This window comes from Sciurus vulgaris (assembly GCF_902686455.1).
Source record: "Sciurus vulgaris genome assembly, chromosome: 12".
NCBI classification, from domain to species: Eukaryota; Metazoa; Chordata; class Mammalia; order Rodentia; family Sciuridae; genus Sciurus; species Sciurus vulgaris.
In genome coordinates, this window is record NC_136473.1 from 68,026,583 (window position 1) to 68,050,344 (window position 23,762).

The 23,762-nt window shown below is 38.8% G+C and overlaps 1 protein-coding gene across 8 annotated transcripts in view; it reads left to right on the top strand.

The window, feature by feature from the left end:
- The window catches only part of ESRRG (estrogen related receptor gamma), a 591,202-nt gene that overhangs the window by 286,787 nt on the left and 280,653 nt on the right, over window positions 1-23,762 (top strand). The window contains exon 1 of one of the 8 annotated variants that reach the window (XM_079107164.1): window positions 4,044-9,483. The exons of the other annotated variants lie outside the window; for them this stretch is intronic. The gene's annotated coding sequence lies outside the window, so the exon portion shown is untranslated. Of the gene's footprint in view, window positions 1-4,043; window positions 9,484-23,762 lie in introns of those variants that run through there. 8 annotated transcript variants of the gene reach the window in all.

Sequence of the window (23,762 nt, forward strand, 5' to 3'; positions counted from 1 at the left end):
TAATACATTAATAAACACCAGTTAATGCAACTGAGAACTATTCCTCAAATTCACAAGAGGGCTAACAATGTTTTCCCAAGAAGGTCAGCGTGTTTACCAAGTGATTTCCCTTTTATCTAAGGAGGGCTTCATGGTATAAACCGAGGAAAAGAATAGATACCATGATGTATGTAAAGTTGTTTATGCTCTGATGACACTTGCATGCATGTCAACCTGCCTGAGCTTCCCTACTGTCTAGGACGTCCCTGTTGGGGCAGGTTTTTTCTGTTTCTCTCATTTTATAGACAAGCTCCCTAAGGCTAAGAAGAATTAAATGTCTGACCAAATGTTGCTCCGTATTAGCCAACCAGGGACTTTAATCTTCATTTTCTCACTTCTGAATTTGTTTTCTTGCCACCCTATCACCCCACCTATGTAAAACCCAATTCTGTATTAATTGTAATTCTACATGAATTTGATATCCTGAGTTGAGCTCTTCCCTGATCCATTATAACTAAGATCTGTAATATTACAAGTATGACTAAATTCCAAAATATTGCTAAGTTACTGATATTGCAAAGTCTTCTCTTAATGTCCTTTCTGACCTGTGGCCTTTATGACACGACCTTTTATAGACAGTCCTTTATGTTCTTCTTGACATAATCTTTAACATATGGAAACTCCGAGAAGCACAGAGGGTCACAGCTGAGCCACTTCTGTCCAGAAGTATCACTAACTAGGCTTGGCAAGACCGAGTGCTCTGCCTCTGGGCTGATCATATCATGTGTTTAGCAAGCAACAGTATCTGAGTCGTGGGTTTTCGGCTCCAGCATCTCCAGAACCTGAGTCAGTCATCACCGCTCACGGGATTTGTTAGTGACTGGGCACCTTTACAGCAAGCCCTTCCAACTTAACTCTGCTTACTCTACTGTCTTCTACTCAGCAGTTAGCTGTTTACCTGTGCACTGTTCCTTTGTCTTTGTGAACAGGATGTTCCAAAACAGGTATACCTCTTGTAGCAAATGTGCATGCCAATTCTTTGTGGTCAAAAATGGTTGTTTCTTTTCTGCTTCACTCATTATTCAATCTGTTTTATGAACAAATAGCCCTGCAGAAATCAGAGGCTGTCAACTCCCTACCCCAAATATGTTAATTTATTCTCGTACTTGTTATGAGAGTGATATTTTTATATAGAGAGCCCTTGTTATTTTCACTGATGTCAGCCCTTTCTTAATTGCTATATGGCATAGAAAACAGGAACTAAATGTCCATTTAAATGTTTATTGGTCAGTTGACCTAGGGGCTTTGATCAACCATGATCCAGCTTATTTGTTCATGCAAGAGTACCTTTCTGATGACCACTTAGGATGTGATCACATTAGTAATGGGAGAGAGAAGCTGATTCTGGCCAAGGTCATGGGAGGATGTACAAGAGGACTGGGGTTGTAGCTTAGTGGGCCCTGGGTTCAATCCCCAGCACCTGGGGAGGAGGCACAACATGTACAAGAGATGGAAACTACAGGAAATGAGGTTTATATTTGAGCCAGCATTATCAGAATTAATTTCTAAGGAAGAAGAACATTTGGCTAAAGACAACAAAACAGTACATAGTGAAGAAAACCCAAAACAAGTATACCTCTTGTAGCAAATATGAATGCCGATTCTTTGTAGTCAAAAATGGTTGTTTCTTTTTTTCTTCACTCATTATTCAATCTATTTTATGAACAAATAGCCCTGCAGAAATCAGAGGCTGGTCAACTCCCTACCCCAAATACATTTAATAGAAAAACTATCCCCATTCATTGGTTATCTAGATATAAACTTATTTACTTGTATTCATTCATCCTTTCATTTATTTATGATGCTAGGAATTATACCCAGAGCCTCATGCAAATTAAGGATATTCTTTGCCACTGAGCTTTAATGCCTAGCCCCTTTAACCTTACTTTTAAATTTAGTTTATACAAGACATTAAGTGCTGTCAGATAAAAGAAAAAATCTCATTCTTTCTCATTTTAAAGAAATAGGTTAAAATATACAAGTTTAAAAAAATCATTGATTTTGTTCCTTTATATAATAATCCAAGCACATATTCCACACAGTAACTTGATTGTTCTTCTAGTATCTTCTCTTCAGAGTGCGATGGGGAGGCTTCCAGGTAATTATGCCTCCTACCTTTCTAAGACAGTCTGTTACTGTTTTGTCTAAATAACCTGTGATCATGTAATGGATAAACAGTATTACCTCTGTTTTAATGACCCCCCTGATTTGACAGTGGCCAGCAGTGTGCCAGAGTCAGCTCCTTGGACACTGTTTTTGTTCTACATTCCTCAGTACTACGACAAAAACTATTTACGTTTTGCTTGAATAGCTTAAACACCATTTTAGAAGACTTTAGATTGCTTTTGAACATATTTGAATGCATCTTTAGCCATCACTGGGCTTAAAATGGAAACCCTTTTTTCAGCTTATCTGTATTAAACACCTGTAAAAATCAATGGTACTGTACTTTTTTTTCTTATAATGCTCTGTTCCTTTAACTAATGCCAGAAATAATGCACAATTTATTCTGGCGTGTTCTTTTCCCTTTGCCTGATGTTCTCTGGTAGTAAGTGGCATAGTGTGTAAGAACTCACTTCTGCTGACTTAATAGTAAAACTGCCAGGTTGATGTTGAAATTCAACCAATTGGACCCTAATCCTCAAGAAATTTGCTGTCTCTCCTACTGATTATCAACCGTCGTCTTTATAATGAATATGCAGAAAGTTTATTTTATGTTTTGCAAGGTGCACATACTTATACAAATGACTAATAGAAGAGGTTAGAATTAACTAGTGATTTTTTTTAGCATTGTTATTTTTCCCTAAAATCAGAAGTCATTACATTTATATTGAAAATATTGAGTGGTTTGTATGAGCTTTATGCCAAACTAAAATTCGTGTGCTGTAGCCCATTACAAATGTGAAAGATTGACCATTTTTTATGAGTTAGAATAAAAAATATGATAATAATGTCTTCTCATCATCATAAAGGGATGATAACGACTAAATGAAATATTTATATTATCTCATTTTATTTGATAGGTTCCATCTTCTCCCATACCAAACACTTCCTCAAGAAATCATAGCCTCCTATTAAAAAAAAGAGAAATCTTTGTTGAATTCAGGTTGTTCATATTTGTGCTAATACAATAATCCAGTATTTTACTCATTTTTATTCTCTTAAATTTCTTCTGAACTTGTCTGCACCCCTCAAACCAGAGCCCAATGATCTAGTACATTTTGATCAGGGTTGTGCAAAAAGATAGGTTACATTTTAGCTTCTTTATGCATTTCCTATTTGTCTTTTCCCAAATACTGCTTTTTAAAAAGTAGGGTTCATTTTTAAAACAAAAATAGGTGTATTTGTGTATGTGTGTACACATGTGTGCATACTTATATATGTGTTCACACAGAGATAGCCCTCTATATCCATGGATTCTGCACCCATGGATAAAAAATATATTTTCCTCCTTGTTATTCCTTAAATAACACAGTATATTAACTATTCAAATACCATTTACATTGTATTGGGTGTTACAAACAATCTAGATTTTTTTAAGTATATATGGGAATGTATACAGGTTATATGCAAATAGTACATCCTTTTATGTAAGGGATTTTAGCATCCCTGAATTTTCTTATCCAAAGGGGTCCTCAGAACCAGTCCCCAGAGGATACCAAGGGACAACTGTATATACATGTATATCACCATGACACATACATATACACACACACACGTGTGTGTGTGTGTGTGTGTGTGTGTATATATATATATATATATATACATATATAAATTTTTGTTTAAGAATTACCCTTTGTGGGACTTGGAATGTAACTCAGTGATAGGAAATGTGCTTAGCCTGCTTGAGGCCCTGGGTTCAATCCCTAGTACCTAAATAAATAAATAAATAAATTGCCCTTACTTTCCAAAATGTATATCATACTACATGTACATCATAGTGATATATATGTGTGTGTATGTGTACATATAATTAGTGATACATATGTGTGTGTATGTGTATATATAATTAGTCCTCAGTTATTGAACAGTATATTCTATGTAGCAAACCTTGTCATCAAGTGCATTTTGAGGCTTCCCAGACTGTGTCTGTGGGACTGTATGTCTTGCCCTCCTGTACTAGTTTTTCTTTTCCCCTGCAGGACTCTTTCAAGACTTTAACATTTTCCTTGAGATGTAACATAGAGGAACATTGACGTATGCCACTGTAAAGTCCTATAAAGACTTAGTTATGACCCTGGCTGCTCTGAGCATAGATATACAGGTTGTAACCAAGTACTTGAGGAACAGAAATGGCATGGAAGGAAGGGTCAGGGGTTCTGCCATTTGCACAAAGTCTTCGGTGCATGCCTTGAAGTGTTTGGTGAAAGGTTAGGGAAGGAATTCAAACCCTGGTGATCTGAATGCAGCAAAGTGGGTGACCTGGTCCTGCTGCTGCGCTGTTTTCACTGTCACCAGGCATAAAAGATACCAAGACTTCCCAGGAACAGTTTGCAGGCATGTAGCAGTGTCACAGCGCTTTCATGTGAACTGCTGTCTTTCTCTTTCCTCCCATCTCTATCTCTCCCTTCCTCATTCCCCGCAATCATCTCATTGAAGTCAGAGAAAAGAAGAAAAGATTTGAGGTTTGCCCAATTTGTTCTGACATAAAGAGATGTCTAGCTCTGTGAAAGGTGGTGGTGGCAAGCCGAGGGCCTGACTGACATTTCAACAATGTGTCTGCAGGGACTGCTGGCTCCATACTCCTCCCCTGTGCCACCCCTGGCCCTTACAGAGATCTCCCTTTTGTAGCTGCATGCAGGAGAGGTGACCAACCCATGGCTTTGGTGCGGGATGCCTAGTTAGATCCGCTGATTATGAAATTGCTTTCATTGAGTACTTTTTGCAGGAGGTGTTCAGGTTTGCTTAAAGTCTAAAGAGAACCTTTCTGAGGAATTTTAGCTTTTAAGGAGAATAAACTATCCTGTGTTCTAAACATTCAGTTTTGCTTTAAGATTCTCTTAAATTTCAAGAAAACATCCTGGATTCAGCCTAAAAATGTAGCAATCACCGGCACTACTTTAATTCCTCTTGTGCAGGCTTCAAATGATAGAATACAACTCATCCTAAGTCTTTATAGTATGGAGCTACTTATTGCTCCCAATTTATTTTGCTCTGTTTCTAATGATGATGAATTTGAGTCTTTTCACATGCTTTTCTTGTAGTGTAACAACGCACACTGAAAAACAACAGGAGAAAAAACACCAATCAGCCCCGCATGGTTAGAAGATAGAATTTTAGAGTCCAAGTTTGTTGCAGGGCTTTGGCTTAATTAATTATCTTTTGTGAGTCTTCTTGTCTTACTAACATTAGAAAAAAAGACATTGTTGGAAAAATATTACCTGCTTTGCAAGGTACCTGTGAGAACTTAGGTAATATATAAATGTAACTTAGTGCCTGGGGTGTAAGTATTATAGACATGGAAACCAGTACAGCATCTGACAACTAAGAGTCACTTGACAGTCCTCTTGCCCTTCTTTCCTCCTTCCTTTCTAGCTTCTTTCCTTCCCAGTTGAGAAGAAAAAAAAAAAATAGAAAAAAATCTTTTGATAAAATTAAATGACATGAAACTTGATGTTTAATAGAATCATTTTATGAACTGAGGAATGGTGGTTAAGGACCTGCCTCTGAAAAATAAAATTACAAGTCAACCTGTATATGCAATTGCTATTAAACCTGATGTGCTAGTCTCCAGTTTTTAAATTTTAGATTCATTGGTAATCTCTAATCAAGACTCATCCAGGTGTCTGTATTTCAGGTAGGACATTTTTTTTCGCTAAGTAACTTGGTATGGGTTTTTCTTTCGTTCTGCGGAGTATTGATAGCTCAGAGATTGTGGTACTTTGTGTTATCTCACTTCCAAGTATTGACCAGGCTCTGCTTAGCTTCCAAGATCAGATGAGATGGTAGTGTTCAGGATGGAATGGTCATGGACACCTCACATGATCTATAAACCATGTTGTATCTTTAGAGCAATAATAGCATGCAAACATCAAGAATGCTAAATGTTCTTATCAACATGGATCCAAAAACTTTTGGAACTTACTTAAATGTTTCTCTAAATTCTACCAGAAGGTCTCCCTAAAAGATTTTTAACCTGTCGGAACAGGTGCAGAGGGATTCCGCATTGGAAGGGAACTTGAATAAGTACCTTTTTAAGATTTCATTCACCTGTGGGGTCCTATGACTTTTTAATTCTAAGTTAAGAATATGCCAACACCTGGAGCCTTCATGACTGGCTATGAACTTAGTAAATTTCTTCTGTAACCTAGCTACCTCACACACTAAATCTGTTACTGTTACTGGGCTTTGTTGTTTATCTGAAACTTAGCAAGTTATTCTGTATCTGGCACCTCAAAAGCACTGAGAAATGATTAGCTGTTATAACTATTTCATGAGCCAGAGTTCTTAGGTAGCCATCCTCATTTTGCTTCTTTCTCTTATCTGCCTCCTTTGAAAACTATAATCATGCCAGGCATGGTGGCATACACCTGTAATCTCAGTGGCTCAGGAGGCTGAGGCAGAAGGATTGCAAGTTCAAAACCAGTCTCAGCAACTTAGCAATGCCCTCAACAATTTAGCGAGACCTTGTCTCAAAATAAAAAATAAAAGGGGCTGGGGATGTGGCTCAGTGGTTCAGTGCCTCTGGCAGAAGAGGGAGATGCTGCATGGAAGACTAAAAAGGGTATCAGAACCTCATTGTCCTTGTCCACCTAGCACAGCTGGGAACTGCCTCCAGTCAAATACCTGTGCCCCAAATTTCCTTACTCTTCATCATCAAAATGAGAAATCTATGTTCTAAAACAAAAAGCATTGCCTCCCATCCATTTAGTATTTTTGGATTACATTTTAAGTAGTTTTAGGGACTTCACACAAAAAACCAAAAACCTCTGTTGAAAAATGGAAACAAATTTGGACAGAATGTCCACTTGGTAAACTAAACTTGATACTCCTCGGATAGTAAGGCATTTTTTCTGACTCCAGAGAACTATTTTGACACAGCTATAAGACCTGAACCATATCCTAAGAAAAAATGGAAGAAAAGAGTTTTTGAGCACTCACAAAATGGTGATATACTTCGTGGAAAGATGGTGCATGCCCAGGAGTCCTGCCCACCTGCTTCTGCAGGGGGAACAATGCTATCAGACAATGGGACATTAATTTTAGAATTTTTGGAAACCTTCAGCTTGTTCTCCAAAGCAGCAGCTAGTTTACTAATATACACATGTCAAACTGTGGCTCAAGACTACCATGAACTTGTTAATTGTTGATTTCAGATTAGAGTTGCCCTCAGAACATATTAAAGCTCAACAATACAGAATTGGTTCCTTAATCAAGAGTGTGGAATTGCCTGGCTATCACATAGAAGAGGAAAATGTACAGGAGTTACTGAGCCCTGGCCTCGCAGATAGGATTCCTTTACAAGCCCACAGGTGCCCATTATGCATTCCCTCTCCACCATAAAGAGGTAAAGGCAATAACATCATTTGATGATGGGTTTATTCTCTCCAAATTTCAAGATTGAAATAGAAAAACAACACCTGAATGTCATTGCCAGGGCAGCTTCCTGCTGTCCAGCCCTCCGGAGTTGCACAAAAGCAAGGGAATCCTGGAAAAAGGGAATTAGGGGATTTGTTTGTGGGAGCTCAATATTTCTTACATTCCAGGTTTACTCTATACTTAATTTAACTCCTCGAGTAATATAATACACTAGGGCAGAACTAGGAGGAGGTGAACGGTACTGCAGCCTGCACATTATGCCTGACCTTGCAGCTGAGTATTAATTTGAAGTAGTGGAATTAAATTTTTCTATTCTTTTGCATTGTCATGCCTCACGTTGATAAGCACAAAGAAATGTAAATAAAAAAGACCTATTTCAAAACCTTCCATACAACCTTTTTGTTTTATGACAAAAGACAGTTAATTAACATACTAGCAGTAAGCAGCCTTCCCAAACTCATGCTAATTATGTATTCTGTTGACCGTGACTCTAGTCATACGGTAATTGGCTTGCAGCAACATGACATTTCAAATCATCTCTTGAAATTACATCAAAAAGCCAGCCTGTTTTGTTTTGATAGGGGAACAATCAATTTGATAAGTGGTAACACAGCTCATTGTTTCACATTAATTAGACTAATTGCTGCATGTTAGCCTCTGAAATAGACAGAACTTGGAGAAGACAAAGGCTGCGGCCTTTAGCATGCAGTGCGTGTGATGGTTCCACTTGCTTGCACATACGGTAGGCAGAAAACAGAGCTGTTAGGAGGCAGCCTTGCGGGAGGCTGGGTGTTAACAGTAGTTTGATGTGTTATGCTTAATACACTGGCTTTCAATTATAGCATCCAGGTTCCAAGTCCCACAGAGGAAAGAGAGGATGGCTTTGAAGAAGAGCTGTTTCCCAGCTAACCAGGTTTGGGTTCCGAGGGAGTTACAGCAATCTTCCAGTCACCTCTCTCCTTCAAACCCATCCGCTCTTCTGTGCCTGCCTGCCGGGGAGATCCTACTTATATCCCTTTGCAATATTCTGGGCATAAATGCCTTAAAAAAACAGAGGGAAACAAAACAAATAAGTCAAAGCAAAACCAAATACCTGAAGGAAAAAAATCTTTATTTTTTTCCCTCCCTAATTACAACACTATTTTAACCCACAGAGGTTAACACTGACATTATGAAAACCTAACACTTCAGCACTGCACACTCCTTTCACTTTGACAGACTGTACCTTGGCTTATTCTTGAGACCACCAATTTGGCCAAATTGGACAGCGTGATCTTTTTGACAGCAGCACATGTCAATCTCAATTGGCAGCTGAGAGAATTTTGCTTGTGACCCGCCCGGACTTCTGATGCTCACATAGGTTGATGATATCGTGTTACTGGGCATCTGATGCAATGGAACAGAATTCCTGTCCAAGCAAGAGGCATCCAGCACTTTAAAAACCCAGATGCACGGCCTCTGTTGCTCTGACATTGTCTAGTTATCCACACGCAGCTTGGGAATCTTCCTAGCTAACTGAACCACTGTGCTAACCGGGGGCCTGTTGTGTGTACCGACTCATGTCTATACTGTTTTTACCTGTGATGTGGGAAATTAGTCTACATGTTTGATTCTGCAGTTGCATATCACCAAATTCACTGAGGTTAGATGGTAAATCATCTTGATGGCTTTGGGCTGAATTTGATCTAAGAGACAAAGTGTCAAACAACAGACTCTGCTAACTGCTTCTGCAGCTCGATTTCAAAGGATAGTGTCCACATGTTCCTGGTGTGGAAAGGACTCTGTTTCTCACTAGTTTCTTCAGCTATGCCAAGAGTGGTGTTGTCTTTGAACAGGAAGGACAGCAAAAATAAACATAACAGTTTTTTTGATAAGATACACAGCTGCATTACACATCCCAAAATTGTAAGTACGATGTTTCTCCATTTGTGAATGCTTATGGGCTTTCATTAAAATTGCAGAGGGAGATTTGGACCTGGCTTGGAAAATGAATTAGAAACATTTAAACCAGAATGATCTGCTTCTGTATATGAAGGTATCTCGGGTGGGGAAAGGGAGGTGTGCTGACATTTGTGCCAAAGGAGAGCATTTCAGTTCTTTTTATCACTCCCTCAAAGAAATGATCCTTTTGCAGGAAGTTCAAAGCACAAATTTGTGCAGCAGGTTTAATTTGGTCATTTAAGAAAAAAATAGTGTGTGGTGTAGCAGAAGCAAGCAATTAAATGATTGCTCCTACAAGTTAATAAATCTTCAACAGCCTTTTTAAATGGTACAAGGATTTGTGATGTAAGTGTGCTAATGTGCTGGTTTTCCTCTAAAATCCCAGGGTTTATTCAGAAGTTAAATGATTGGGGAACAAAAAAAGTACCAAGATTGAAGCCCCTTAACATTCAGTTTAAGTGCTGGTTCCACTTGCCTGAGCACAAGTTGGAAGTTGCTTTGTTAGGATTCTAGCCGGCATCTTCGCTGTCACTATGGGCTCTTGTACAGTCAAGCCCCACTCTGTGCAGAGCAAATCTTTGCTCAGTTAAGCGAGCGTCAGTCACTGGTAAGCTTGGCTGCTGGCCCAGGGTTGTTAGGCTTTTCCATGCTACACCTGAATGAGATATTGACAAAACATTGCTATCTACACAGAGTTGAGGAACTGGACAAATAAATAAATAAATTAAATTGTCAAGGGGCTGACAGAATAATTTCGAAAATGCAACTTACACATCCAGTGCCCAAGCAGAACAAGGAAGCAACCACTTGCTTGGTGTGAGGTGGTGTACCATTTGGTGGTCTGGATGCTTTCCTTCCTTCCTTCTGTCCATCTGTCTATCCGTCTTGAAATCGTGGGTTTAGACTTGGAGGGTGGTTAGAGGGAAAGATGTACTGGCAGAATATTAACCTGTGTAGAACTATTTGAGCCAGTTACTTGTTTAATTCCTATAGGCTTTGCCCAGTTGTATATTTAACAAAAGCTCCCCCAAAACACTGTGGAATAAAGTTACCAGGATTTGGAGTGGGGAGAAAACTCTGACAGTAGGTAATTTCTGCTGAGGAGAAAAATAAGGATCAGAGAAAATCAGGGACGAGTAGAAAAAAAGACATAAAATAGGAATAGTTTTTAAATAGGAATTGCTGGCAGGGCTATTAATCACACAGAGTGCTCCCAGCTATAAGGGTGTGTGAGTACAGCTAAGACCAAAGGACAGAAGCTTGACAGGAAGCTCTGAATATACTACCAAACACCTCCTACAAGGTGTCAGAGAGATGACCTATTCCAAGAAGCTGAAAGGAAAATCTAGAAAAATCCAGGGATTTTTTATAAATATTTAGATTCTTTAAGTAATACTGCTGAATGAATACTCTGTTGTGATTGCGGCCATTCTTATTCTCAGTCCTATGAAGAGAAAGTGGATTTCATTGATGGCTGTAGATTGGCTACTCAGCAGGATTTGGCCACGGTGGTGCAGGGAGTAGTGTCGAGCACTCATGATCCTGAACATTTGTGTGAACTTTTATTTCAAGAAACTCTTAAATTGAAAGTTTGCAAGGAGAAATCAGAAATCACTGTAGATGCTAAAGATTTAATAACATCTTCAAAGGTAGATTTGGGATTCCTATAGTGTGTATTTGCTATTTTAATGCATAATTTCTCCTTTTAATTATGTCTGTATTGGGATAGTTCTGAAGGGGTGGCATTATGCCCCTGCACACTCACCCCACATTGCTACCAGAGCTAACTGTTCTGGGACTCCATGGGGCAGTGTAACTGGCATGGTGACTTGTGATCTTTCCCACTCAAGTTCGTCACTCACTACTGTAAACACAAACCCTCTGGTTGACCCCACAGAATCTGGACTTTCGTGGCCCAGGCAAAGATAAACCCCAAGAAGTGAAAACACCCATTCATAAGTCACTTGGAGCTCACGATAACAGCATGACATACGGCATTGAAGAATATTGTTAAGATGGATAGGATCAATTTTCCCTTTAGTATTGCTTTCCCTCTCAATGTTGGATTCATAATCTATAAGTGGAGTTAGTAATATCCACAGCATAGGGGTGCTGAGCAAGTTAAGTGAATGTAGAGCTCTCAGCCTAGTGCGTAGCACCAGTTAAATGAGCACTGTTTTGAAAATGTGGAATATTTATCCAGTAGCGAAGGATAGACAAAAACTGCTATGTTCATAATTATTTGATTTTACCCGTGCCTTCCTATTCATTTTCCTACTAAAACTTTGGTTGGATATTTTAAGCTAGCTTGCAGAATTAGGGGGCAAAGGATAACCATTCAATTGATTCTTCCTTTTTGACTTTGTTGCTGCTGCTTTCCTTCCAGTGAAGCATAGAATGCTCCAACATTCTATGGTTCTTACCATTTTTTTGCTAGAACGCCCCGTTCCCTTGGAAAGATGGACTCTGCTACTTCTTCCTGCCCTGGATAAACCTCACTTGGCTTCCGTTAAAGTCAGTTTCCCCACTTCCCAAAACAGAAAAGACACCTTGGGGGTGTCTTCTTAGCACCAGCTATAGGCTTACTGGAACACTTCCCCAGGCACTGCAGTGGGTAGGACACTCTTTGAGGAGAGGGACTTGGGCTTTTTCAAATACCTTGCATCTCCCCACTCAGACACACTGAGTAAAGAAACATCCGGATTACCAGAACTGCCCAGAGTACAACTCAATTATTTTTGTCTTATCTTTTTTATACCTATTCTCTCTGCTTTACTCATGCAGAGTATTTTTGAGTAGCATGATGCCTCAAAATGTATGGGTTTGGACTGGAAGGAAATACAAATAGGCAGGAGAACCTCCAAGATAGAAAGGAGTTCCTATTTAGATATTTATTAGGAATTGGTAACATGGACTGGAGATGTAGCTCAGTGATAAAGAATGTGCCTAACCTGTGTGAGGCCCTGGGTTCCAGCCCCAGCACTACCATACAGACAAACAAAAACCAAACCAAACCAAACAAAAAAGAATTGGTCACTCATATATATCAAAAGCAGAAAAATTAATAACCCACTTTTTAAAAATTGGGCAAAGGACCTGAATAGACTTTTGCAAATAATACACAAAAGTGGCCTATAAGGCTATTAAAAGGTGCTCAACATCACTGGTCGTAAGGGAAATGCAAATACATACCACAGTAGAATATTACTATGAATCTGTTAGGCTGGCTGTTATCAAAGAATAAAAGTGACAACAAAATCAAAGACAGATATAAGTAAGGATATGGAGAAAGGCAAACCTTATACAGTATTGAAGGAAATTGGCCACAGTGAAAAGAGTACAGAGGATCCCCAGAAAACTAAAAATAGAATTTTCATATGACCCATCAGTCATACATCTGGGTATTTCTTCAAAAGTATTGAGATCAGGCTCTCATACAGATATTAGCACCACCATGTACTTGGCAGCACTATTTACAGTGGCCAATATGTGACTGTAACTGAAATGTTGATGAATGGATAAATAAAGAAAATGTGGTATATATGGACAATGGAATATTATTTAGCTAATAATATAGATGAGTTCTGCAAAGTACAGTAACATGGGTGAAAGAAGTGAAGGAAGCCAGTCACAGAAGGACAAATGCTGACGATTTTACTTAAGAAGTAACTCATAGAAACAGAGAGTAGAATGCTATTTTCCAGGGTCTGAGAGAAGAAAAAATGGGAAGTTGCTAATCAATGGGTATAAATTTCAGGCAAAATGAAAAATGGATGAGTTCTAGATGTCTGTTGTATAACATTGTGCCTGTAGTCAACAATACTGTGTTGTTCACTTTAAAAAGTCTGTTAAGAGGCTCAGGCTGGTGGTATAGCTTAATGGAAGAGTGCTTGCCTAGCATGCAGGAGGCCCTGGGTTTAATCCAAGTACTGAAAAAAAAAAAAATCTGTTAAGATGGCATGTTTCGTGAAGTGGTCTTAGTCTTTTTTTTTTTTTTTTTTTCATTTTTTTTTAATTGTAAACAAATGGGGTACAACTTGTTTCTCTGTACATGAAGTAGGGGTGTACCATTTGTGTAATCATACATTTACATAGGGTAATGATGATTGATTCATTCTGTTATGTTTTTGGTCTTAGTCTTACTACACTAAAAAAAAAAAAATAGAAGAATTGAAATAGAGAATTGGTAAAGATATTAAATTGTATACCACACAATCAGTGATATGAATCTCATTCTTGTAATAAGATAGTTATGCTCTTGCCCCCAAATCTTAAATCATGCTTCTTTAGCAAAGGGCTTTTTAAATTCATGGTTTCATAAACTGTTAACACATGGGTCCACAAGACAATAGAGATCCCGTATAGGGATGGGCTTGATGGTGGGCAGAGATGTGAGTTAGCAAACTCTGAAACAGAATGCTAAATTTGTGAACATACACAGTTATCTGCAGAGAAAGTTCCCAGCTTTCAACAGAGCCTGGAAGGAGTCTCTGGCCCCAAAGTAATTAAAGACCCATGTTTTGGTATTTCAGTTTGTAAAAAGGATGTTTCTTACTGATTAAAATAGAAGACTATATATAATGACTCATCATTATTAAAGAGATGCTTTTATGTTTATATACACCCCTGTTTATCAACTGTGTATTTAGAAAGGGTTTCTTAAGTGGTCTCAAGCATAGATTGAAAAATATTAGTGCTTGCTTTTTAAAGTTTTCTGTTTTTCTGCTAGGAAAAGCCTGGAATCTGGCCGCTTTGCAAACTCTTGGGTGCATGGGGTACACCAGGAAGTTTGTGCATTGTTGGCTTCATGGTGTGTTCCTTCTGGTTTTCTGGTTTCTTTTTAGAATTTGTATCATTATGTGCTTAGAGCATTTATGACAAGATGTTAATGGTTTCCTGACTGGGCAGACGGCTATGCTGCAAGGTGTTAAATTTTCAGTAAAATCATCTATTTTATTAAACTTTTCCTTCAATGTTAGCTTATTTGCAACTTAAATTTTGTTCTTTGTTTCACTTTTAGCACTTCTATTTCTTTGTTTTAGTGTAATTTCATTTGAAAGTACTGAAATTCTTTTCCCCTTCCCCTTTGATAAGTTAGTATATTTTTACTTATAAATATGGGAATATTTTGAAGAGGACTCCCCCTTCTCAAGGAAATTTCAGTTAGCCCTTCCTATCATTTGGTTTCACATCTGTGGATTCAAACAACTGTGGATTGATAATATTAAAAAATAATTGTGACTGTACTGAACATGTGCAGGTTTTTTTCCATGTCTTTATTCCCTAAACAATACAGGAAAACAATTATGTGCATGTTATTTGCCTTGTGTTAAGTATTATATGTAATCTAGAGATGATTTAAAGTATACTGGAGGTTCTATGCTAATCCTATGCCATTTTATGAGACTTGAGCATCCACAGATTTTGGTATCCTTGGGGGGACCTGCAACCAATCCTCTGTGCATATCAAGGGATGAATATATATGGTTTAGGGGCTATATAAATTATAATCCCAAATTACTGGCAAATGAAACATTTTAGTTATCATTATAAATAAATTTGCTGAGCTTGGTTAAAATGCCTGGGATGTTTCTGTTTTGCTTCTAGTTTGTGTTTGTGTTGAGGATGCGTCTTGTGCCAGAGGTTGATAGAAGTGAAAATTTTCCCTCTTGGTTGAGAGTTTGAAAATGTTTTATTATATAAAAGCCTCCTTGCGATACTGTATCCCAGTGTTCTTGGCTCTATCATTACACAGTCCTCATCCCCTCTCCTATAGAGTCTTTCCAGGTGACCTCAAGTCTTCCTTGAGAAATCATGGATAACTTCTAGTATTTCATATTTAGTTCTCCTGTGCATGAACTAGCCTCACCTACCTAGGTAACTTGAAATCTCCGGGAGGACAAGGGCCATCTTCTTTGTGCCAGACACATTTTTAACCTCATTGAGTCAATGGCTGAATTGTCCCCTCCTCTCCTGGGTAGACCTGAGTAATCCAACCAGTCGCTTTAGCTCTGATTCTACAAGAGGTGGGTGACTTTGGATGTGAAAAGCTTGTTGAGTTAGAGTCTTTCCTGAAGTACTTTTTAAGCATAGCAGAAAGAGCAGAATAGGGCCACTGGGTAATGGGTACAAATGGTAGAACGAATTCTATGGGTCTTGAATGTGAACTGTTTTAAGAATTTTTTTAAAAATCAGCTTCATTCTGATCAGAATTCCTTAGGAGAACACTTGTTTTCCTATTGTCAGGTGAGGGGTGTGTGTTGTGTGTGTGTGTGTGTGTGTGTGTGTGTGTGTGTGTGTTGGGGCAGAGGATCTGATGAGAATAATAGTGGTGAAGGTTATATAAGAGGAAAGACATCTTTTATGGAGTGAACTCTATGTAGTGGAGCATATCCTTAGACTTCCAAAGAACAAAGGGTGGGAAAAGTCAGCATTTAGGGTTGGAGAAGGTCTTGGAAATTACATAACAGAGCCTGAGTACATTGTGATCTGGGGATTGTTTCCTCAGTTGATTTAGATAGATACCTATTTCTCATGATTTAACTGATATTATTAATAGATACTAATGCAAGTCAGGCCCTTATTTAAGTGCTTTGTATGTATTAACCAATTATCTCACAGCAACTCCATGAAGTTGAAGTAGGTATATTATCAAACCTCACCCACCCACACCCCACAGCTTTACAGGTGAAAAAAACTGAGGTAAAGAGAAGTTAGTCCATTTACCTAGGACCACATATTTCTATCTACCTCTCGAAGCTATCCATTTTTCTCCCTCTTCACCATACCTACTGTTATGGTTTGAATGTGAGGTGTCCCCCAAAAGCTCACATGGGAGACAATGCAGGAAGGTTTAGAGGAGAAATGATGGGTTGTAAGAGTCTTAACCCAATCAGTGAATTAATCCCTGATGGGAATAATTGAAGTGGTAGGGTGTGGCTGGAGGAGATTGAAATTGTGGCATGGCTTTGGGGTATATATTTTGTATCTGGAGAGTAGAGACCCTCACTGCTTCCTGATCAACATGAAGCAAGCTGCTTCCCTCCACCACCCTCGACTGCCATGATGTTCAGCCTCACCTCGAGCCCTGAGGAATGGAGCCAGCCTTCAATGGACAAGACCTCTGAAACTGTGAGCCCTCAAATAAACCTTTCTTCCCTTACAGTTGTGCTGGTTGGGTCATTTAGTCACAGCAGCGAAATAGCTGACTAAAACACCTACCTTGGACTAAGCTATCATTGTTTTCTCTCTAAACTTCTGCAAAAGCATCCTCACCAGTTGTCCTGCATCCATTCCTGTTTCACTGATAGAGTCTGCCTTAGACTGGTTTAACAATGTGTTTAAAATTCCCACCTGCTCATGACACTGCCTTGCTTTTGGTGACCACATAAGGGAGTTAGCCTATCCCTTTGTGGAGGCCTCTTTCATCCTCTGTGTTAGACAGCTTTCCTTCACTGTTGCAAATCAACTGAAATAATCAACCTAAGAAGAGGAGTGGTCTGGGTTGGGTTTCAGAACTTTGAGTCCATGGTTGCTTGGTCCTGTCACTTTGGGCCTATGGTGAGGCACAACATCATGACAGGGAACATGTGGTGGAGCATCTGGAGATAAAAGCAGAGTAAGAGACCATTGACCCAACATCCCACTCAGGGTCAACACCCCCCCCCCCATCACCTAACTTCTATTTTCTCGCTCCACCTCCTAAAGGATCCACTACCTCCCAAAAGTAACTGGTGACCAAAACATTAACATAGTCTTTGGGGGACACCAAAGATCCAAACCATCATCCTCTCTTTCTTGCTCATTGTATCACTTCTCCAAACTCTCTCATGTATCCGAACCTTGGCACATGCAGTCCCTCTGTCTGTAATGCTCTCTTTTTTTCCAGTATTCCTCCTTATAGATTTCTACGCACCATTCAGATGGTAACTCAAGTTAACCATTGGGCTGGGGTTATAGCTCAGTGGTAAAGCACCTTCCCAGCATGTGTGAGACCTTGGGTTCAGTCTCTAGTTTTTTGTTTTTTTTTTTTTTTTTTCCTTCTTTTTTTAACCACAGAGAAAAAAACAAAACAAAACAGTTTACCTTGTCAGGGAAGCCTTCTGACTCCCTAACTAAATGGGATGCCACTCTTGCAAGCTTTTGAGCCCTCAGGGACTATCTGTTTGGCTTACTGTTGTGTTTCTAAAGCTAATACAGTGCCTAGTACACAGCAGACAATAAGTATTTGTTTAAAGAAGGAAAGAAGGAAGGAAACCCTGAGGAGCCAAGGAATTATTAATTGCTCTCCTGGTTAGTCAAGGTTTTGAATTACAGAATCTGATTTGGAACCCTGCTGTGCTGTTATTTATGAAAAAAAAAATGCAGGAATTGGGGTCCAAGGACAAAAGAGGGGTCAAATGCAATTCTGAGAATTCCAAGTCATCTCAGTAGACACTCTGCCCTACAGGAGGTGGAACATAATAACTCCCCACTGCCTAAGTATGTCCTGGGGGGGGGGGGGGGGCTGGGTAGAGTCATGTCCCTCTCCAAAATGATACAGTATGGAAGAAGGATGAAAGAGAGTGACTTTACAGTGGAGTCTGGCAAATCCTCATTCTCCTCTTCCAAGTGATAAAGATCAGTATCAACAATGATCGTTTATGTTGGTAGTGCATATATTTCATAATGATACAATGAACAGTACCTGTCTTCTGTGATCTTCCTTCCCCAAACTCATAACCCCAATCTAGTCACCAGAAAAATATTTCCATTGAGGAATTCTACAAAAATACCTGACCAGTGTTCCTCAATGCTCCCAAGGTCATTCAAAACAAGGAAACTGAGGAACTTTTATAAGAGGAGCCTAAGAGTCATGGTAGATACTTGTAATGTGGTATGCTGGATGGGAGATTAGGACAGAAAAAGAGCAATAGGAAAAAACTAAAGAAATTCAAATGAGTCATTGTATCTCTATTGGTTCATCAGTTGTGACAATTGTATCATCATGATTTTAACAGTAGAAGAAATTTGAATGGGGCAAATGGGAACTCTGTACTATCATAATGACTTTCTGTAAGTCTAAAATGATTCTGAAATTATAAGTTTATTTTTAAAAAGAAACAGTGCTGAGATTTTGCACACATGTGACTAGGAAAAAGTATCAAAACAGCAACAGAAGAATCAACTTTGAGTGTGGGGAAGCAAACAGTGCAGCTGATGTTAAAATCAGACCTGAGAGTTCAGCAGATGCCAGGAGACAAGGTAGGGGAGGTGCCAGAGGAGCTGGGTAGGGAAAAGCAGGAGGAAATTGGATAGAACCAGAAGAAACAATAGAGACCAGTGAATTTTTTCCCCCACAATTTGGAGAAATGAGTAGAAGAAATTTCTATGAGCTCAGAGGCTCGGTCCATTCATAATGAAGAGTGCAGCGCTAAAAAAGTGCTGATTAAATGCATGAATGAAGGCTGTCCATGGGTTGATTTTGTAAGAGGGCAGTTTTTGTTATTGTTGCTGTTTAGGAAATCCCACAGTATCCTCGTTTCTAGTCCTTTTCCTAGAACTTCCATTTCTCCAGTTCAGGGTCCTCCAGTGCCCTACCTTGGAGATATACAATGACCTGGGACCATTCTGGGAGCTAGTGGGTATCTAGCTAGTAGCTAGTAGCTGAGGGTATCAGGCTTTTCTACCAGGCGCTCATGTCAGCAGGGTGTTCCTGGCACCCCATGGCTTCCCCCGTTGCCCATCCCTCTCCTTCTATCCCTGTCGTCAGAGTTTCTCTACCTCAATTTTTCCTAAGGCAAAGTGTGCATGAAGAGTGGTTTCTATGCTTTTGGGGAAGTAGGTAGAGGATGTAGGGGGCAGAATGTCAGCCCCTGCCTTATACCATTATCTGGTGCACAAAGCCATTGAGCCTTGAGCTTTCTGGGTAGAGTCTGATCTTTGTTGACGCCCAGTCAGTCTCTTGTTCACTTCCTTTTGCTCAGTTATTACTCTATGCTCTGCAACATTATCTACCATGGTTCTGAGTCCTGGAGGTCTCCTGTTTTCATCAAAGATGGAGAATATGAGTATGTTTCTTTTTCCTCACTGTTTTACAGAAAATTCTGAGATGAGGGGGATAGAAAAAGTCTTTCCTTCCTTAACGTCAAAATGCTGTGATTCAGCATTTAAATGTACTTATGTTTCTTATTCATTCAAGTTTATATTTTTAATATGTTAAAATTTAAGATATATCTTAGTCCATTTATTTTACAAAAAAAGCAGATTACATCAAGGAACAGAACTGTCCATTTATTTTTCCATTGAGTCTGGTTAGTTTAAGTAAGTTTAGTCTTTAGAGCAAATTACTTTATGCCTTTGGGGCAATACTCACATTTTTGAGAGGTAAGCAGTCTTTGTCAAGTGATGCAAGAATCAAAGCTTATTTTCTTGAATGGAAATTAACTGAACCTCAGGCCCTTTCTTGTACCCCTGCCATTTTTTTTCTCTTTTAATATTTTAGTGAATTTTTAAATGACAAAAAAATGATTCTGACTCTTGTCTTCAGGAGCTACATTCAGTTGTCAGCTGGTTGAGGGTGGAGGAAAGGAAGACAGCTTTTCCTGAGTCTTTCCTTTCCCTGAGAAGGGAGAAGCTTGGAGATTACCCAGGTTCATGGTCTCTGAAGCTATAGCTCAGGCAACCCAGGCAAGGAAATAATTTCCCAGGGAAAGGCTGTTCTTTTCATCCATGGAACTTGAACTTTCCTTTGGTAAAACTTCAGCTGTGCTGAGTACAACCTTTGCTTTCCTTCTCTCTACTCCTTTGCTTTCCTTCTCTCTACTCACTGAACACTTTTCACTAATGGTCTGAAGCAATAAGTCTACTAACTCTTTCCCAGAGGAGATCACTATCTAAGAAAGGGGCTTAGTCAGTGGGAAAAAAGAAATGTTGCCCTGTTAGTAAATGTCAGCTCAGACAAGCATAGCTCCTGAGAGGTTTCCAAATGGATGTATCTTTTCTTTACATGGTAATGGGATTATTTTACCCATTTATGTACCTATGTTTTCCTAGTAGGAATGCATTAGAATATGAGGGTTGGTGGATTTGGAGGTTAGATACACTGTGAAGTATCTATCAAATCTAACCTCTGGTACTTTGGAATATAGTGCCTACCTACAGAAGATGGAGAAGCTGTTCCCTGATTCTCTGGAGATCATTATGTTAACTGAAATACACCAGGCATAAAAACACAAGTACTGCATGATCTCACCCATGTGCAATATATAAAAGTTGATCTCATAGGAACTGAGAGTAGAATGGTGGATACCGGAGTGTGGGAAGAATAGAAAAGAGGGAGTAATGAGGAGAGGTTGATCAAAGGGAACAAAGTTAAAGTTAAAGAAGTCTCAGGGTGCTGTTGTAAAGTGACCATAGATAAAAATTACATACTATATTTTAAAAGGTTAGAAGAAATAGAAGGATTTTGAATGCTTTAAAGAAATGAGGACACAGACATGTTTAACCCAATTTAAGCATTGTATAACATATACATATATCAAATCTTCATATTGTACCACATCAATATGTATATTTTTATGCTTTATGTATCAGTTAAAAAATAATAAAATAATTGTAAGTTACTTACCTTTAAACATAATAAAATAATTGTAAGTTACTTACCATTAGGAATGTCTTCCCTAAGTCATGTTGTATAGAAAATTCTACTGTCCCCTAAATCCAAGACCTACAGGAGTTTATTTCTTTTATACTTACGTCAGCCTTTAGTCTTTCCCATCATGCTGTCATGTCTTAGTTGGTGAGGCCAAGTTTTAGTTTGTAATCATGAATGCTTAACAGGCAGGAGGCCAAGGCTTCCTAAATTGCTCACTGAGCCTCATTGTAAATTTATATTGAACTCTTAATGGTGGGAGCATTAAAAAAATTGGAACTTCTGAAAGGTGATCTCATTTCAGATTTTTTTCTCTTCTATATGCTCTGAGTTAAACCACATTATTAAAAAAAAAAAAAAAAAATCCTTAGTTAAGCCAGAAGTCTGGAAGTGTAATTGTCATTGAATTTACTTTAATGATAAAAACAGGAAGGAGATGATCATTCATTCAGAAAATGGTTATTGAATCTGCTATGTCCTTAGGCACCCTGCTAATCCTAAAGATGAATGAGATATGGCTTCTATCCTCAAGTCACTTAAACATTGGAAAAAAAAAACAAAACAAGAGCAAAAACCTATAGTACCTTATGGTCTGTGTTAAGCTGCATTAAGAGAGAACCTGAAAACTCAATAGCTTAAAACAACAAATAACTACAATCTCACAGTTTCCAAGAGTCAGATTCTGGCTCAAGGTCTCTCATTAGGTTGCTTTCAAGGTGTTGGCCTGACTGTAGTTATCCAAAGTCTCCACAGGATAAGAGGATCTGCTTCCAACAGGCTACACATGGCTATCAGTTGGAGCTCTCAGTTCCTTACCACATGGACCTCCCACATGACTGCTCACAACATGGTTGCTGGCTTTGCCCAGAGAAAATGACCTGAGAAAAAGAGAGGGGCCAAAGCAGAAGCCATGGTCTCTTTTATGATCCAATCTTAGAAGTGACATAGCAGCACTTCTGTATTCTATTGGTCACACAGACTAATCCTGCTACAATATTAGAGAGGTCTCTCCAAAGATAGGCATATTGGGAGAAATTTTAGAGTCTTACTACCACCAACTTCCATTCAAATACTATGAACTGTTCAGTTTCTAAAATTAGTGATGAAGAAACATGACCAGAAATATTCAGGTTTTGGCCAACCCCATGGGAAGAAAAGAGTAGTAAAATTTAGAGGTGGGGTGGTGGACCTAGAAGATAAATATGAATTAGTCAAAAGGGAGACCAGGCTCAGATATATGTCTAGGAAATTTGTTATATAGAAATTCTGAACTCTTTCTGACATGATTTTGATTTTGCAGAGAAAAAGGATTTAAGGTTTCTAATCACATTCCTATCAGAGGCAGTTCAGGAACAAATCTTCACTAAGTGATTATGGTGCCTTATGATAATTGAAATAGGAATAGCATGAAAGGCTATTTGTGAATGAGAGCCATCTGTGGCTCCTATGGCTACTACAGTAAGGCATAAAAATCAACTAGCTAGCCAGGCACTTCCTAGTTAATGTTTAATATACAGGCAAGTTTAAGCACCACTACACTAGAGCTGAGGTATACACCTGTAGTCCTAGTTACTTAGGATACTGAGGCAGGGAGATCATAAGTTCAAGGTGAGTCTGGATAACTTATCAAGATGTGGTCTCAAAAATTTAAAAAGGGGTTGAAGTTGGGGATGTAGCTCCTAGATAGAACACTCTAACTTCAATCCCCAGTAACTAACTCTCTCTCTCTCTCTCTCTCTCTCTCTCTCTCTCTCTCTCTCTCTCTCTCTCTCTCTCTCCTCTCTCTCTCTCTCTCTCTCTCTCACACACACACACACACACACACATACACACACACACATTTCTACTGGATGATTTTCTTATGGCTATACAAATAGTTTTTATTCACCTGTGGTATAATAAAATTGATAGTACTTATAAAATAAAAGGAAGTATCAATAACAAAAAAAATTCTTCCCTATAAGTGAATTTCAACATTACTTTTATAACTATAGCTTTAGAGTGGTGTTTGTGAGGATGGAAAGATGTATGGCTCCCAAATATGGATCATGAAGGACACATATCTGAGAAATTATGGTGATGGTCTTGCAGGTAATACTTTCTCTCTGGTACAGTGTTAACTGTCTACACCACTTACTCTTTAAGTTGAGGGCATTTTTAGCTTCAAGTAACAGAAATACCAATTGATGTTGGGGTAAAACTAAGCATTTAATTATCCCATATCACAGAAAGCTTAGAGATGAGTACATCAGGGTTCACTGAGCTGCTCCACAGAGTGGAGATACTGTTTTGACATCTCTCTGATTCTTGTGGCCCTTTCATTAAGAGCATAAGGTGGCTCTCTTAGATCCAGTCAGTGCATCTCTTCTGACAGTATCTCAAGCAGATCTCTCCTCTTCCAAGTGCAGGCAAAGAGGATGGAGTTACAACTGAGTAAGATCGATCACAATTCATTGTTCTAGTGTTCCAACCTTTCTTATACTATAATCTGACCCTCAAATTTACTTTTATAGCTTTATTTTCCATCACCCTTTCCAGATTCCTTTACTGTAGCCAAACTGTCTTCTACTATTTCCTGAAAAAATGTATTAAATATTTTTCAATTTTGCAC